Source organism: Crocodylus siamensis, chromosome 4, assembly GCF_052110815.1.
Source record: "Crocodylus siamensis isolate JL-2025a chromosome 4, ASM5211081v1, whole genome shotgun sequence".
Lineage (NCBI taxonomy): Eukaryota > Metazoa > Chordata > Crocodylia > Crocodylidae > Crocodylus > Crocodylus siamensis.
In genome coordinates, this window is record NC_143398.1 from 64,685,334 (window position 1) to 64,703,525 (window position 18,192).

Sequence of the window (18,192 nt, forward strand, 5' to 3'; positions counted from 1 at the left end):
GATTCCAAGATGGACATGAGCCGCCAATGTGGGGACGTGGTCAGGAAGGCTAACCGCACCTTGTCATGAATCCAGATGCATCACAAGCAGGTCCCAGGGAGGTGACCCTCACCCTCTATGCAAAATTGGTCAGGCTGCAGTTGGAGTACTGCTTTCAGTTCTAGGCGCTGCACCTCAGGAGGGATGTGGACAGCATCGAGAGGGTCCAGAGGAGAGCCACTCGCATGATCAGGGGGCAGCAGGGTAGGCCCTGTGAGGAGAAGCTACAGGACCTGAACCTGTTCAGTCTCCATAAGAGAAGGCTGACAGGGGATCTGGCGGCCGTCTATAAACTTGTCAAGGGGGACTAGCAGGCAGTGGGAGACTCCCTGTTCCACCGAGCACTACTGGGAGTAACAAGGAATAATGGCCATAAGTTGACTGAGTGTAGGTTCAGGCTAGATATTAGGAGGCACTACTTCACAGTCAGGGTGGCTAGAAGCTGGAACCAACTTCCAAGGGAAGTTGGTGCCAGCTCCTACCCTGGGGGTCTTCAAAAGGAGGCTAGACAATCACCTAGCCAGGGTTGTTTGACCCCACCATTCTTTCCTGCCCATGACAGGGGGTTGGACTTGATGATCAGCCCCCCACCACGGGGACCCCCTCAGGCCCCAGGGGAGGCGCACCCAGGCCAAGGGTCAGTGAGGGTCTAGTCAGGGAACTTCTGGGAGGACTGGACATATTTAAATCAGATGGTCCTGATGATCTCCACCCCAGAGTGCTGAAGGAATTAGCAGAAGTCATTGCAGGATCCCTGGCATGGCTTTACAAGCACTCGTGGTGCTCTGGTGTGATACCAGAGGACTGGAAGATGGCCAACATAGTTCCCATCTTCAAAAAAGGGAGGAATGAGGACCCAGGAAACTATAGGCCAGTTAGTCTTACCTCAATCCTGGGTAAGATTTTTGAGAGAATTATCTTGGCACATGTCCATGAGGGGCCAGCAGGGGAGGTTATGTTTAGGGGCAACCAACATGGGTTCATTAGAGGCAGGTCCTGTCAGACCAATCTGGTGGCCTTCTATGACCAGGTCACAAAATACTTGGATGCAGGTGTAGCAGTGGACATAGTCTTTCTGGACTTCAGGAAGGCCTTCGACACTCTCACCCCATTCTCATTAAAAAACTAGGGGGCTGTGGTATCGACACCTACACAGTCAAATGCGTCACTAACTGGCTGGAGAGCCACACCCAGAGAGTGGTGGTAGATGGGTCATTTTCGACCTGGAGGGATGTGGGCAGTGGGGTTCTGCAGGGTTCGGTCCTTGGGCCCGCACTGTTCAACATCTTCATCAGTGACTTGGACGAGGGGGTAAAAAGCACCCTGTTCAAATTTGCTGATGACACTAAGATGTGGGGGGATGTGGGCATGCTAGACAGGAGGAATAGGCTGCAATCAGACCTAGACAGGTTATGGGGTAGGCAGATAAGAACAGGATGGGTTTCAACACTGACAAGTACAAGGTGATTCACCTGGGGAGGAAGAACCACCACCAGACCTACAGGCTGGGGAACTCCCTTCTCATCAGTGCAGAGGCAGAAAAGGATCTTGGTGTCATCATTGATGCCAAGATGAACATGGGCTGGCAGTGTGGGGGTGCAGTCAGGAAGGCCAACCATACCCTGTCGTGCACCCACAGATGCATCTTGAGCAAGTTCAAGGAAGTGATCCTCCCCCTCTATGCGGCACTGGTCAGGCTGCAGCTGGACGACTGCGTCCAGTTCTGGGCGCCACACTTCAGGAGGAATGTGGACAACATGGAGAAGGTCCAGAGGACCAGAGGAGGGCCACTCACATGATCAGGGGGCAGCAGGGCAGGCCCTACAAGGAGAGGCTATGGGACCTGAGCCTGTTCAGCCTCCACAAGAGAAGGCTGAGGGGGGACCTAGTGGCTGTTTACAAACTAGTCAGAGGGGACCAGCAGGCACTGGGGGAGTCCCTGCTCTCCCGAGCACTATTAGGAGTGACTAGAAATAATGGTCACAAGCTGGCAGAGGGTAGATCCAGATTAGACATCAGGAGGCGCTACTTCACAGTCAGGGTGGTTAGGATCTGGAACCAACTTCCAAGCGAAGTGGTGCTGGCTCCTACCCTGGGGGTCTTTAAGTGGAGGCTAGACGAACACCTTGCTGGGGTCATTTGAGCCCAGTACTTTTTCCTGTCATGGCAGGGGGTTGGACTCGATGAGCTGCTCAGGTCCCTTCCAACCCTACAAACTGTGAAACTATGAAACTACGACAGGACCAATGCAACTAATCCTGGGGAAAACCAAGCTTTGGACTGGACTTGGTCATCTTGTTGTTCATTGGTTTGTTGATGAAATCAGTCCCTAGACAGGGGATGAGTTTTGAATTTTACAGGTGTACACAGACCATGTCTTATGCCAGGAAAAGTTGCCTCCTTTCAGTGTATGGTATTATATTTTGTTTTATTTTTCAAAGCTTTGTTTGACAGTCTTTTGCCAACTCTCTCATCTTTGTGTCCCCAGATAGTTTAATCTGTTTTGATGCTTCTTAACATCACTGTCCTATTACTTTTTTCTTCCTTCTCATTCTGTCATGGTCTCTTTGTTCAGAGATGATTGGAATGTGGATCCTGAGAGCATTTGTGTAGATTTTTCTGGCTCAAAAGTTTTGATCAACCTTTTCATGCTATGTATCTTGGTGTAAGCAGACAGTTGTTGTTATTATTATTAGTATTATTATTGTAACCAGTGCTGTCACAACAAGGTTGTGTTACTTAAGCATCAGTGCTGCTTAAGCATCACATAGAAGAAGGGCAGGGGGAGCTACAAAACAGATTCTGGCAACCAGTCAGGCTTTCAGAAATATAACCCTCTCCATGTGCAGAAATGAGTGTGCCAATCACAAATCAACACTATATATTTTGCTAAAATGTGTATGCAACTGATGTTAGCTATTCTGGATACTGTGAACTAGATCTAAGAAATATGTAAGGCTTGTTTGTATGTGTACACTTCTTTTTGTATCTAGATTTCTATCTCATTCTCATCAGCCTGGTGTCTTGCTTACTATTTAAGTAAACATTGTCTTGTCTGTATAGCAAACCTAAATTAGTTATCAGTATATAATCTTGTGAAGCAATATGTACGTTGCTACATCTGATAATTTAATATCAGGCAATAGTGTTTTATCCAAATCTCACCTTTCACCAGTTTTTGAGTCCTGCCCAGGGTAAAACAGCTTAATAGATAAGATAATATTTGGCTAAGTAAGTTATATCAAAGAGGTTCTACTGACATAGTAACCAAGAGCGAAGTGTATTTTGTGATGTAATGAAGTTCTATAAATTATAGTCACAAAATGGCGGGGGGCGGGGGTGCATCATGCACTGCATCTACAGCTAGTGTGTCACAACTCTGACTAGAAGAGGACAACTAGGGATGAAAGGATAGATGCAAGGTAGTGTTAGAACCTCAACTGGAAAGTGACATCTCTAGAGATGAAAGGGTAGATGAAAATTCACAGACTTCTAGTTGTAGCCCATGACAGCTATAGAAATTTGAATATGCCCACTTGATCCTATCAGGCGGTTCCTAATAGGAAGGAGAGGGAACAAGAAAAAAAAAAAAACAACCAACCCAAAAACCAAGGTACATGTTGATAAAACCTGACAATTCTTTCCCAGCTCCAAATCTAGCCATCCATCTCATCCTGTGCTGTGAGTATTGATCACCACTTGGGTGAACACCCTGCAAGCAATGAATAGATTCTTTCTTTCCTCTTTGAGAAATCCCAGAGTGTGGTCCCCCTGGCTCTCATGTAGAACCCTCCAGGATTCAGTCTTGTCCTTCACAACTATTTGATATGCATGTGGGGCACAAGGGGCAACAAATTGTTAGGAAACCAAGGCATAAGCGTCTTGATAACACTCAGAGAAGTCTACTATTTTCCCTCACTAAGCACAGATTCTACAATTTCATTTATTTCCCAGTACCTAGCCAAAAAAACCTGGTTGAATATGAATGAACTTAGACTCGAATTTGAAAAGACAGAAGTGATGTTTATTGAAGCTTAAAAAGGAATGGGCTGAAGGTGTTGTACATGCCAATTACTGAGCCTGCTCAATATGCTTGATATTTGTCTACATGGCTTTGAACCTAAAATTCTTATTAGATATGTCATTTCTTCTATTTTGCAGGCAGTGATGGGGGCCCACAGTGCCTTTATCTTCTGGAGGTGATCAAAAGTTGTGGCTACTCATATACTAGTCTGCCTTCAAGGGACCCACCTAGTGAGTGGTAGAGCTATTTTTGAAAGTCAGTAAGAAGTTTAATCTTGTCCAGAATGTGCTTGCCCATCTCTTGAGACACATAGGTTGATGCATGCACATAATACCAGTGTTCAAATATTTGAACTGACTTTCTGTTCTCCTCCAGGTGTTTAAAGACCTGAGTAGTCTCAGTCCCAGGAATCTGACAGACTGCCTCTCACCTTCTAACCAATCATAGAAATTAAGAGCTGGCTGGGTTGCTATTGCTAATGCTTTTTGTGGTCTAACGTTCAAGACTGGTGACAGGTCTTCTCATTAGCAAGCCCCTGTTTAGGAGTTTGTTTCTTTGGGCCCTTGGCCAGAACCTGAGTTTGGCAGGCTTCTGTGTTTGATTTCAGACTCCATTATTTTAGTATTTGGTTAGGTATTTTGACTTCAGTTAGTTGTTTCTATCAGTAAATAGTTAGTCTATGACACTGTAGAATCAAGCATAAAACTCATAGTATTCGTTTTTGAGGTTGTTTATTACAGTTCTTAGCAGCTATGGCATGAAATCCCTAATTGTCTGTTTGCCCCTTCTGGTCTAGTGAGCTGGAATCTACCTGTACCCATGGAGACAACAAAAACCAAAAGGTGAGTCCCATATTAAGAACAAAGCAAAGTACTGTAGAGAAAATCAGACCTATCCATCTGGTCCATTAATTGGAGTTAGTCCATACCCTTGTAATACCCCTTTTAAGACACTTGCACATTGTAGTGCAAGACAGATTCACTATAGTAGCCTCTTTTCCAAGCTAGACAGATTAAGGTATTTAACCCATCCTTACCCTCTTTCAGTCAGCTCAGTGGTTCTTCTCTGAATCAACTCCAGTAAGTGTATATCAACATGGAACCAGAGGTTTTGGTTGTAGCCATGTTGGTCTAAGGAGATAGTCTAAAGACCTTGTTCCTCTCCTCCCCTCCTGTCTCTACCCATTGTTTTCCTAATTTCCACCTATTTACATTCTCACTGACTCCTGTCACACTTCTAGCTTTTTGCATTCCTTGGAGATCTCAGAACAACAGCGGAGTCTCCCTATGCCTGAAGGGTGCTTGTGCCCGAAAGCTTGCAAATTAACCTTTTTTCAACTACTCAGTTAGTCTAATAAAAGATATTACATCTATGCAAAGAACTTGCCTGCCTATCACTATGGAATTAATGTATCCACAGCTGGATGTAGTATTCCGGGTGGGACCTCACCATGTAGGTAGTATAACTAGCTTGTTTTGTTCATACTACCTCTTCAGATGCACTTTTTGCTATATTTTGTTGCTATTACTAAACAATCCATTCTCACCTTTAACATACAGTACTGATATTTTGAATCCTTAAGTCTCTCATGATAGCACATTCCAGTTTATTTTTCATTACAGTTTGTAGTTGGCAGATGAATTTCCTATCTACTCTAACACAAGAAAACAAGGAAGCAATAATGAAATTATCAGAATAAGAAACCCAATAAGGTATTGATTTTGCACACATTGAGAAACTGAATTTCATTTTGCAATATGCAGTTTTCTAACACTACATTATTTAATTAATTTATGAGAATTGTGGTTTCTGGTAGCTAATATGTAATATGTGAAGATTTGTCAGTCATGAAACTTGTTTTACTTTTTGAGGTTCTTTATTAAAGTTATTATAGTCAACAGTTATGATCTCAGAATAGCATCTCTACAAACCAAATGGAGAAGAAAATTCAGTCACATCTGTAACTTGCCCTGCTTGTCCCGTGCTTCTTGCTTATGCTTTTCTAGTTGCCTGGAGCTAACTGCAGCCTTGCAGCCTGACAGTTTGGCCCCTGGCACCAGTTACTAACTCCACCAATGCTTCTCACCTGCCAGGTCTTTGATGGAACTTTACGCTTGGGGAACATTGTTAGCCAAGCTCAGTAGTATCGCATTGGATCTAATTATTAGCGTGAGGTCATTGGGGCTCCACTCCCCTACACCCTGCCTAGTGCCAACCTGTTGTTGTGATTCCAATGTTGCACATAGTTTTTTTACCAGTCATCTCTCTCGTCTTGTCTTGCAGCTCTGCCACTGTCCTGGCTCCACTCTATGCAGCCAAACTTCCACTTCACTCTTCCAGGTAAGTAGCCTGACTTCTCTGAGTCAGCCAGTAGGGGCAGCTCCTCGTTTGGAGACTGCCACCAGTCGTCCCTCTCAGGACCTAGATCTTGTCTGCCACCTTCCCTTGGCTCCTGGGAACTTCCTTCTAGTCCCTTTGCTGGACTGGGGCATGGGGCTTTTAGCTCTGCCCCACTGCCTCTTTTGGCACATCGGCACCAGCATGCACTTACAAAGCGTGTCCACGCCGGTGCCATCTTCTTTTATTTTTCCAGCTTCTTTGTCCCTGTTGGCTGCAGCTTGGTATGCTGCAGTATCGCTGGTAAGCCCTGTGGTACAGCAAATCCGCCACCATCACCATGTTCCTGTGGCTTGATGTGCCACAGTGCTGCTTACAGGGCCTGTGGTACAGCAACCTCTCTGCTGCTGCTGCATTCTTGTGGCTCCATGTGCTGCGGGGCCACTGGCAGAGTCCGCAGCATGGTGGTCCTGCTGCTGCTGCCATGTTCCTGTGGCTCAGCATGCTGCGGGGCCACCGGCAGGATCTGCAGCACAGCAATTATGCCACTGCTGCCATGCTCCCATGGCTCGGCACACCATGGTGCCACCAGGTGCAGCAGGGGCATGGGGATTGTGTCATTGCTGCTAGGGTCCTCCCGCTCGGTAATTCCACTGCCCCGCTGCAATGTCTTACCAAAAAAAGCAATTGACTTTGCATTTCTACTTAGTTACTGTTCTTAACAATCAATTGTATAAATACAGTACAGATGAAAACACCCCAAAACAAATGCACCTTAATAATCCCTAGCCCCTACGAGGGTACGCGGGGCAGGCACGGATGGCTACGGCCACCTGAGTGCCAGGGGGTGTAAGACCCCAGTAGAGGAGTGAGGCCAGGCATGGCTGTGGCCACCTGAGCCTGCAGGGGAGGATGATCCCAGAGTCCCCTGGTTGGGGACAGTTGTGTGGCCCTGGAGCGGGGACGGTAGGGAACTGTATAGCCTGAGAGAGAGGGCAGTTGTGATGGCCCTGAGAAGGCAGGGATGTAGGTGGCCCTGCACAAAATAGGGTTGAAAGGGAGTAGGCCTGAAAGGCTGTCCAGAAGGAGGGGCTGAGTAGGGCTGAACAGGGAATAGGCCTGAAGGGCAGTCCCAGGAGCACATTGAGTAGGGCTGAACTGGGAGTAAGCCTGAAGAGCAGTGCAAGGGCCAGCCCCAAGAGTAGTTGATTGTGAGGATGATAAGAACCCCAGGGTGGGACATGGTATAGAGGCCCTAGAGTGGGCATAGTAGGAACCCCATGTGTGGGGAAGAGGCCAAGGTACATTCATGGGCATCTGAGGCCCTAGTTTGGGCTAGAGGCCAAGTGGGGGGACTCGGCCAGAGAATTAGGGGCAAGTCCTGTCCCCGCTAAGTCCTCCATCACAAGAAGGCCCAGTGTGGGTCAAAAGAAAGACCTCAAGTTTGAGCAAAATGACCTGAAGACCTAAAGGTTGAGCAAAATGAGGGAGGGAGTAAGAGTCCCTGTGAGACCCTGGAGCACCAGTCGTGGTGTGGGTTATGAACGTCATGTGGATGCCATCTGTGAGGCATGGGCTGCAGTTTAGGGGAGGTCTCGGAGCCACAGATAACACCCCCTGGCATCAGGGCAGGAAATGGGCAGCCTCCCACCTAATTAAGACACCAATTATTGAACAACAAGGCGTGGCAGGTGAGGGAGGTGGTCAGTTAGCCCAGAAACAGGTGGGCAGGCCGACTCCTAATCGGTCCTGGGAAGGTCCCTGGTTACAAGAACCCTAAATTTTTTAGGACCTGAGGAGGCGCTTGTCTCTCGATCTTTCAGGTAACAGGCTAAACCTGTGACTGAAAGTAAAAGTCAAGCAGGAGTTTTTGGTGAGGCAAATCTGATCCTTTCTCCCTTGTTCCCCGGGAAACGTGAGAAGCCACACTCTAAAAAGTTTTTCCTTAAGGGAATCTGTAACCAGAGCCTAGGCAAGCCAGCTACTACTGAGCTATGCTTCACTGCCCTGTACACTCCAGACCTTTCCTGAGGCAGGCACCCAGCCTCCCTCCAACATCTCTCTGTCTTATAGGGAGAGCCTCCCCTCTCCTTATTTTACAGAGCTGCCCCTTCACTTTTACCATACCTTCCTCACATATAATGCAAATAAAACATGCACCCTGTTTTTGGAAGCCAGGATGTAGGAAAAAAGATTTTCCACAGTCATGGCTAACTGAGGGATGCAGAGTAAGTCCTCCTGGAAGTGCAGAGTATCCAAGGAAGCGTGACATTAGGAACTTTCTGGTGTGGCAGACAAAAAATCCCATATTTTCTGAACACTCTATAGTCCCAGGAAGACTTATTGTATGTCACAGAAAATTAGGCCACAGACTCTTGCAAGGGCAGTAGCAAGACTTACAGTAAAGAACTAACAGTCAGGGGTGCTCAACCTCCAGCCTGCTTAACCTCCAACATGTGGCAGTGGTCCCATATCAACCAGCCTGTGGAGCTCCTCAAAGACTTGGAAATTTGGCAGCAGGAGGGCACTGCCAAATCTCCAGACCCCTGGAGGGCCCAGGACACAGAGTGCTGATTTAGCACCTGATCCCAGGACATAGAGCCAAATGGGAGTGGTGCCGGGTCTAGCATGTGGGAGGCAAAAAAAGGTAGCCAGGACCCAATCTTAGTACAGGTCAGGGAGAGGGTGATGTTGATCCCCAAGGGAGAGGATGATGCTGGTCCCCACAGTCAGACACAGCACCACAAAATTCGCCCATGGGGCCAAAAGATTGAGCACCACTACTAGAAGAAATTATTTATATAAGTTCCTGTAAATAAAGTGTTGTTTCCATATCACAAGCCTCATCTAGATACTATTAACAGTTCACCTGCTGCATCAGGCACAAGTTACAGTGCTCAGCAAATAGCTATGGCTGTAAGAGAGTTAACAAGGCTCCACCCTCTCAGTTTGTGGAGCAGACACAAGCAACAGCTACATGACATGCACAGTAGGGCTGTGAGAAGCTTCAGTTGTTGATTCAATTTGGCAGAGATTTAGCCCCGATTCAGAGGCCAAATCTCTGAATCCGAATTGAATCAGGAGACCCTTTAATCTCTCTGAATCAAATCAGAACCCTCTGAATCCATTTGGAGAGATTTGGAAAGATTCAATGATTTGGACATAGACACAGCTTTAAATGTTTTTTACACATAACTTGAGGTACCAGGCTGCTCATAAATGCTGAGATGCTGGGGCGGATGGAGCGTCCTATGGGAGTGCAGGGGGTTCCCCAGCACACTTGGCAGTGGACCCAGAAGTGGACCAGAAGCAATTCCAGTCTACTTCTGGGTCTGCGGGGGACTCCTCCCCCCCACCCCGGCTCAGCGGCTAGTGCCTCCTGGGTCTGGGGGGGCGCCTGGAGTGCCCCCACAGCTGATCACTGAGCCGAAGGGGCGCGTGGGTCCCCTGCATGCTCAATGGTGGACTGGAAGTAATTCTGGTCCACTTACGGGTTCACTGCTGAGCACACGGAGGGCCTTGCCGCGGTCCTGTGGGACGCTCCATCCACCCCACCATCACAGCATTTGTGAGCCATGCCTGGCACCTCGAGGTATGTAGAAAAAAAACATTTAAAGCTGTGTCTATGGCCGAATCGCTGATTCTCTGAATCAGCATCAGATCTTCAGATGAATTGAATCAGGACAGTGATCCGAATCAACTAATCGAATCACTGTCCCCAATTCAGGCGGAATCCGAATCCAAATCGAATACAGCCTGTTTCACACACCCTTAATGCATAGTATTCCTAGGCACGATATGGATTTTCAGCAAAGAAAACAGCCTCCCTGCTTAAAACATGCACCCCAATTTTGAGTTTTCTGGGGGAAAGCTGTGTGTTGTATATGAGACAATATGGTATTTTCCTTCCTATCCTTTTTAGGCAATATGCTGACAATGAGCAGTTTCCACCAAGCTGGGGACACTTGTGGTTTTATTGTCAATCTTGCAATATATGATGTTTTGCACAAAGTCCTCGTTCCTAGCAGGGATCTTATTTTGAATTTTAAAAAATCCAATTTCTAGACATCACAAAACCCCTAATTGTAATTACACACCCTCAGACAATGACAGAACCTGACCCTTAGTCTCGGTGCCTCATAATAATGCTTCAGGGATAAATACATTAAGGCTTTAGGGTGTTTAGACCCCATAGTGACAGTATTTTTCTAGAACAACAATTCTCAACCAGGCCGCTGACTGACTCAAGTGCTGTATTAATTATAATACAATACTTAATAACTAAACTTAATGTTAATAACAGCCCATTATTAATATTATGCTTATTCATGCGTGTTTCTTCTAGTTTGCTTAAAAATGAGTTTCCAGTCATGTTGTTGTTTTTTTTTTTGCACCATAATAAATAAATATATATATTTTAAGTGGGATGCTGCTAAATTCAGAAAAGTTATTGAGGGGTGCCTTGAGCAAAAAAAGATTGTGAACTACTAGGCTAGAGAAATAAAATTAGGCATAGTTTAATAAAACAGTACAATTTTTCTACCACCATAAAAGAACATAAATGTCAAAATCATTTCTTGACTCCGACTTATAGCTGTTAAAGACAAGGGCGCTAATGATCTTTCAAGTCTAGTTTAAGAACCTATTTTGAATAATTTAGGCAACTCTTGTCTACCAGTTCCATAACACTGAAAACATATTCTAATTAATGTAAAAATGAGACTTGAATGGCTTTGAAAATGTATTGCTCCTAGTTAATATAAGCCCAAGAATAGAAATAAAAATGCTAGTGTAAAGTTTTTTAAATGATCATATTTTTTACACCTGAGAGACAAATTATGTCCCCTAGATCTGTGCATGGTCTATGGTAGAATAGGACTTTGTTCACATGCTTTATCATTAATATGCCCTAACAGAAATGTTGTGAACTGCAATTTGAACCAAAATCTAAATATTGCAGAAATAAACTTTCTATAATGTCTAAGAGCAAAATAAGTGTTTTAATATATTTCAAATTACTGGAAACTAGTCTTACAAAACAAATCAGTCCTCTGTACCATGTGTAAGTCTAACTTTACAGCACAGAGAACATATTAGGGTATTTCACCATAAACAAAGAATGCATTTTCACTTTCCAGCGTGAAAGAAAATAAAAAAGCAAGCAAACAGAGTTGTGAAAAGTAATTGGAAGATTCAAAGGTAGAATTAATAACAGAAGGAGAGATCTATTGGTTTCTACAATGCAGTTTTAAAGTTTGTGCTGTCCCTTTAATTCCAGTGTTCATCAACAATTAAGATACAAAAAAGCAGTCTATAAAAAATGTTAATTTCTTTAGCTATTTTATGCAAAGCACTGCCCCCCTTTTATTTTTAAGATGTACTTGTAGAAGAAAAAAAACCCTGAAAATTCATATAGTGTTTTTTTACCACACCTTTACACTGCTGAGTAAAAAGGGTAATTGTGTAGTTTACATATATGCCATGTAAATTACTATGGAAACCAGATGTAGCTTACAAGGTGCCTTGTAACGCATCTCTGCTGAGCAATAAAACCTTTTTTGGCAAAACTTTGAGAAACTTACTGCTGCTTTCTATCAGCTTATATACAACAGATGGCTGGCACATGCCTGCCTTATTAAATGAAGTAAGGATCTCTGCAGCATTGCTCTTTGATCCCTGGTGGCATGTCTACAACACCAAGATGCAAAATACCACAGCAGAACAGAATCTAAATATTAAATGCTGGGCGCTGTGCTTCTGATACGAGAACCCCCTTTCTTAAAATCATGCCCACAGTATGTAAACATATTCACATTCCACATAGAAATCATGGTACAGAGGTCAGAAAACAAGGTATTTCCTCTGTTTGGTGACATGAAACCACAGTGAAGGTACTACTGTAAATTCTAAAGAGCACAGTTATGTAACTGCATTTACCACAACTTCCAAGCCAGCCATACTTCTACTAGGAAAAATGTGAACTCTACGTATTAGGGAGTTTTAAAACTAGTAAAATTTATTTTGTAATTGAATGAGGCATTCATGTACATTTAGCAGTTCTTTTGAAGAATTGTTTCAACTAAAACTCTTTGTTTCCCCTCCCGCCCCCCTAGTTTTATCAAGGAAATTGTAATATTTAAATATGGTTTTCTTATTATGGTAATAATGGCATACAACAAGTATCCTATTAACTTTCTAAGGAAAGGAGGGAACAAGCATATAAACTTTTTATTATCCTAAAAATGCTGTTATTCCTTCATTGTGAGCCAGATTCTCAGTCAGATCAGTCTAAAATTATTACAAAGAGATCAGATAACTTATTCTGCATTTATCTTTCCGTAGCTGAGATGAGAAGCATCCTCATCCAAGCTGTAATTCCATTTTTTTCCTATCCTTAATTTTACAAGACAGAGCATATTCTGGAAAATGTAACAGTCGTGTATTCTCTAATTCTCCTTATGTACTGGGCACCACTTCTGCGTTACTCTTGGTTGCCAAAAATTCTTAGAGGAGGAAAAAACTTGCTTTTGATCATCTTCTGCCTAAAGAGTTTTAACTTCACATTGATTACTTACTTCTTATTTACTGACAGAGCTTTGCTTCACATGCCCACGATCTTGCAATTTATTTTCATGTGTGCTTATATTTAGAAGAACGAGAAATCCCACTGAAATCAATAGTAAAGTTAAGTACATGCATTGGTGTTTGCAAGTCTAGGCCTACAGTATCATATACTGCTGAATACTACTACATGCTCCTGTAATTTTCCTTTCCTTGGCAAAATAATGCATGCTATAACAACACAAGCTACCATAACAGGATCTTCTTTTCTAGTTTAGAAGGCTCTTCCCAGAAGTCCCATTGGCTTCAAGAAGAAAACAGACTTCCAGGTCACTTATATTTTCTTTTGCAAAAAAATCTACAGGATAAGAAAATGAAGCAACATGAGTGACTTCTAGTGGTTACACAGATGCATGCAGACTATTATGTACTTTCAAGGGAGATTTTTTTTAAAACTCACAGAGAACACATCTGTGCCAATCATCAGCTGTATAACCATCTGAAGTACAACTTTTCTAAACCCAAACATACCGCTATTTTTCAGACCAGGTGATATTGGAGGACTTCCATTTTATTAAAATTCCATCCCCTGCATTATGCTGAGCTTCTATACAGAAGATGCTCAGTACCCATGATTACTCTTGGACTCCGTAGGAACTGAGGTTACTTTAAGGATAAGACTCTTAATTTCTACTTTTCCCCTAATGTTGCTTATATAAGTTGCCTGGCTAGCTCAATTGGTAGAGCATGAGACTCTTAATCTCAAGGTTGTGGGTTTAAGCCCCACATTAGGCACATATATTTTACCCTGACATCCGCTCAAAGGAGCAGTAAGCCAAATTCAACTGTTGCCATAGGTTGCAGGACGTTCACCTAATGCAGGCGATATATTGCCTTACTGGAGCTGATGTTGGCTATGGGGAAGGACCTGGTAGGGGAGCTACAGATTTGCAGTCACCTTGGGGATAGTGACCACCAATCAACTGAATTCACCATATGGTGTAGGGTGGGTAAAACAACTAGTAGGGTGGAAGTGCTTGACTTTAGGAAGGCTAACTTCAGTGTGTTCAGAAGTCTAGTATGATGCACTGCAGGATAGGAGTATTGGCGAGATGGGAGCCTAGGAAGGGTGGTCGTTCCTAAAGAATGTGATCCTTCGGACGCAGAGGAAGATGATCCCAGTATGAGGGGAAAGGAGCCAAAAAAACTTCCTTGGCTAAACAGGGAAATCCAGGCGAGCATAAGTGCAAAAAAGAAGGCATACAGGTGGGGGAAGCTACCAACAAGGAGTAAACCTACTTGGCCCACACTTGCAGGGAGGCAGTTAGAAAGGCAAAATCAACTACAGAGCTGAGGCTGTCAACACAAATTAAAGACAACACAAAGTCTTTGTTTTAGGTATGTAGGGAGTAAAAGGAAGGCACAGAGCAGCATAGTACCCCTACTGAACAAGAAGGAGCAATTAGTGACAGACAGGGGGGACAAGGCTGAGCTTTTCAATGAGTTCATTAGGAGACTTATCTTGACCCCTATTCAAGAACAATGAGGCAAAAAACTCATTGGCCCTCATACCCACTGAGATGTAGGGGCTAGGGATTATTAAGGTGTTCCAACCTACCTTTCACTAGGGTGGTAGCTGGCAATTAGTGACAGACAGGGGGGACAAGGCTGAGCTATTCAATGAGTTTTTTGCCTCAGTGTTCTTGGACAGGGGTCAAATTAAGTCCCCTAATGGGTTCTTAGATGGGCATCACAGGGACACCAACCCACCAACTGTCGACACTGACCTGGGTGTCACTTGGATGGACTGGATGTGTTTAAGTCAGCAGGCCCAGATGAGCTGCATCCAAGAGTACTGAAGAAATTGGCCGGTGTCATAGCAGAACCACTGGCACAGCTGTTTGCATGCTCGTGGTGCTCTTGTCAGGTCCTGGGGGACTGGAAAAGGGCCAATGTGGTCCCTATTTTCAAGAAGGGGAGGAAGGAGGTTCTGAGTAATTATAGGCCAGTCAGTCTTAACTCCATCCTTGGAAAGGTCTTTGAAAAGATTATGAAAGAATGTAATTGTGGGAGACCAGCAGGAAAAATAATGCAGCAGGGCAACCAGCCTGGATTCATAGCTGGTAGATCATGCCTGGCCAATCTGATTTTATTTTATGACAAGGTCACAAAATGCTTAGACACAAGAGTAGAGGTGGATGTCGTTTTCTTGGATTTTAGCAGGGCCTTTGATACGGTATCTCATCCCATTCTCATAAATAAATGAAGAGGCTGTGACACAGATGTTTACACCATATGGTGCGTGGCAAATTGGCTTAGCAGTTGCACCCAGAGAGTGGTAGCAGGCAGCTCAGTATTGACCTGGAAGGATGTGGGTAGTGGGGTCCCACAGGGTTCGGTCCTTGGACCTGTACTCTTCAATAACTTCATCAGTGACTTGGATGTGGGTGTAAAATGTATTCTGTCCAAGTTTGTGGACGATACTAAATTGTGGGGTGAAGCGTACACTCCGGAGGGTAGGGAACAATTGCAGGCAAACCTGGACAGGTTAGAAAAGTAGGCAGTACACAATAGGATGCAGTACATCAGGCACAAATGCGGAGTGCTGAACCAGTGGTGCAAAAACATCCAGCACACCTACTGGCTAGGAAGTGACCCTCTCAGCAGCGCAGAAGTAGTCATTGCGGACTCAAAGATGAACATGAGTTGTCAGCGTGACAAAATCATCAGCAAAGCTAACTGCACTTTATCATGCATCAGTAGATGCATGACAAATAGAACCAAAGAGGCAATACTTCCCCTCTGTGTAGCATTGGTCAAACCGCTGTTGGAGTACTGCATACAGTTTTGGGCATCGTACTTCAAGAAGGATGTTGATAGACTTGAGAGGGTCCAGAGGAGGGCCACTCATATGGTTAGGGCCTTACAGGACAAGCCCTATGAGGAGAGACTGAGGGACCTGGACCTATTCAGCTTCCGCGAGAGAAATCTGAGAGGGGATCTTGTGGCTGCCTACAAATTCATTAGGGGGACACAGCAAGGGATTGGAGATGCTCTGTTCACCAGGACGCCTTTTGGGGTAACAAGGAACAATGGTCACAAACTGACAGAGAGCAAATTTAGGTTAGATATCAGGAAAAACTTATTTATGGTAAGGGTGGCCAAAATTTGGAACGGGCTTCTAGAGGAGGTGGTGCTTTCCCCTACCTTGGGGGTCTTTAAGAGAAGGCTGGGTAGGCATTTGGCTGGGGTCATCTGACCCCTGGTACTCTTTCCTGCCTAGGCAGAAGGTCAGACTCTGTTGAGGTCCCTTCTGACCCTAGCATCTATGAATCTATCATTTTTACACTCCTAATTTCCCATGAGTTGTTCAAAAATAGTGTTAATGATCCCTATCCCTCGAGAAGCTTTTTCCATGGAGAAATTGAGTGTCCAAGTGCAAACATCACAATGTAAGAGAGAACCTTTAAATCTAGCATCTGCTTCCGCCACAATTCACCCAAAGGAGAGCACCTGCCTTTCCTCAGCAAATGTTGGCATGACTGTGTAGCACACATTTGGGCTAGGGACAGAAGTTACACATGAACTGGTTTAAGTGATCTGAACCTAGTTTAAACCTGTAGCAGAATACAAGTTCAGTGCATATAACTAGTTTCAAAATGGCTGAAACTGGTTTAAGATAAAACTGGTTGAATGTAGTATCAGACATATTTGGGTCAAACCAGTTTATGAAACTTCTGTCCCAGACCCCTTCCTAGTTCAAGTTAAATCACAGCCCCCCCAGCATGCTTTTCAGCCCTGGGCTGAACTGTGCTGTCTGCTCCAGAGAATAGGGCTGGCCCTGACCCCTACTTCCTAGCTGGAGCAGTGAGAGCTGACTGACAAGAGGGTGGGAGAGGGGCAAGCCTGCTTGGGGATGCAGCTCAGTCTAGGCAAACCCTGGGTAGTGTCTGGGACCAAAGGGTGGGGTTAAACACCCTTTCCACTGCCCAAACTTATGGCTGGCTACAACTGTTGACTACAAATCCCAGAGGCACCTAGAAGCAGGAAGAAGTAGTGATGAGCAACCCTGAAGACTCCTGCTCCTGTAATTCTGGACTGCAAATCCAGAGACCTCTGGAGCAACAGGAAGAGAAAGTAAACACATGGCCAAAGAGCCATGCTCTAGTGCTGCCTGGCTTCTGGTCTGAGCCACTGCAGGCATGTGGCTGTATTTCCTGAATCAAAGGTAAATGTCTGTTCACTTGTTGTCTCAATTTAGTTTGTGCAGCTTAGACTAACCTGCAAAGACTCAGGTTGATTCAGCCTTGGGCTTTTTGACTGTCTGTACCTAGCCATAATGTGCAACACGCATAAAGTGAGCTCTTTGCTCTCCATCATACCTGCTTTTCAAATCCTAGTTTAGCTACTGCTAGTACCTAAATGCCCACTGTTGATTTCAATGAGTATTTTAATTAGAATTTGCACTAACCAATGCAGCACTGCAAGACTGAAGGGCCAGATTCTCCACTGCCCAGAACCTAGTACAGCATCTATCCCCACTCCCCCTCCACCAACACCTGCCCACGCACCAACACACACGCTTCTAGACATAAAACTATCACTTTGCCTAGGTGTTGACAGCCATGCAAGTCATGTGGCAATACAGGATAAGGCCTAGATTGTTGGAGCTTCTGGGACATGAGGGGATTTAAGCCATACATGATAGCATATGTGATCCATTATATACATCCATCTAATCCAGGAGTTTTCAACCTTTTCTAAGGAGTGTATCCCTTCTGGGTACACTTCTGGTGGAGCACGGGGTGGGGAGGTGGCAGTGGCTGGATGTGGAGTGGGGGGGGCTTGCAGGTGGGGGTGACAGCACGGGGTAATGAATGGCAGCAGCCGCCGTCATGTATGAGCTCTGCGTTCAGCTGGTGCCTGTGTGGCCCGCAGTGGGGAGCCACTGCCCTACCCCCACCCCTCTGGCCCTGCTCCTGGGAGGCAGCAGCGTGGGGTGATGCGTGGCGGTGCTTCATCCCCACTTGCCCCCTCTTCCCCCCCGAGCCCCTTTCTAAGTACCTCCGGGGGTACGTGTACCCCCAGTTGACAATCCCTAATTTAATCCATTATATTTCCATATGCAAACCCTATATGGGTCCAGGATACCCAAAGTTGTTCTAACTGATATTAGAAGCTATGTATATGCTACCACATACTTCTAAAGTCTTTCTTTTTCCAAGGAGCTC

The 18,192-nt window shown here is 45.0% G+C and overlaps 1 protein-coding gene, 1 long non-coding RNA gene and 1 other non-coding gene across 4 annotated transcripts in view; 2 read left to right on the forward strand and 1 right to left on the reverse strand.

Moving 5' to 3' along the window:
• WIF1 (Wnt inhibitory factor 1) overlaps nt 1–18,192 on the reverse strand; it is an 86,511-nt gene that overhangs the window by 63,265 nt on the left and 5,054 nt on the right. The gene's annotated exons all lie outside the window — the stretch shown is intronic.
• Nucleotides 1–18,192, forward strand: part of LOC149865794 (uncharacterized) — an 81,432-nt gene that overhangs the window by 30,014 nt on the left and 33,226 nt on the right. The window contains exons 2-4 of the long non-coding RNA XR_016441778.1: nt 4,860–4,905; nt 5,686–5,775; nt 6,347–6,403. This is a non-coding gene — a long non-coding RNA (uncharacterized LOC149865794). The remainder of the gene's footprint in view (nt 1–4,859; nt 4,906–5,685; nt 5,776–6,346; nt 6,404–18,192) is intronic.
• Nucleotides 13,684–13,756, forward strand: TRNAK-CUU (transfer RNA lysine (anticodon CUU)). The gene has a single exon. It is a non-coding gene; the product is annotated as a tRNA-Lys (tRNA).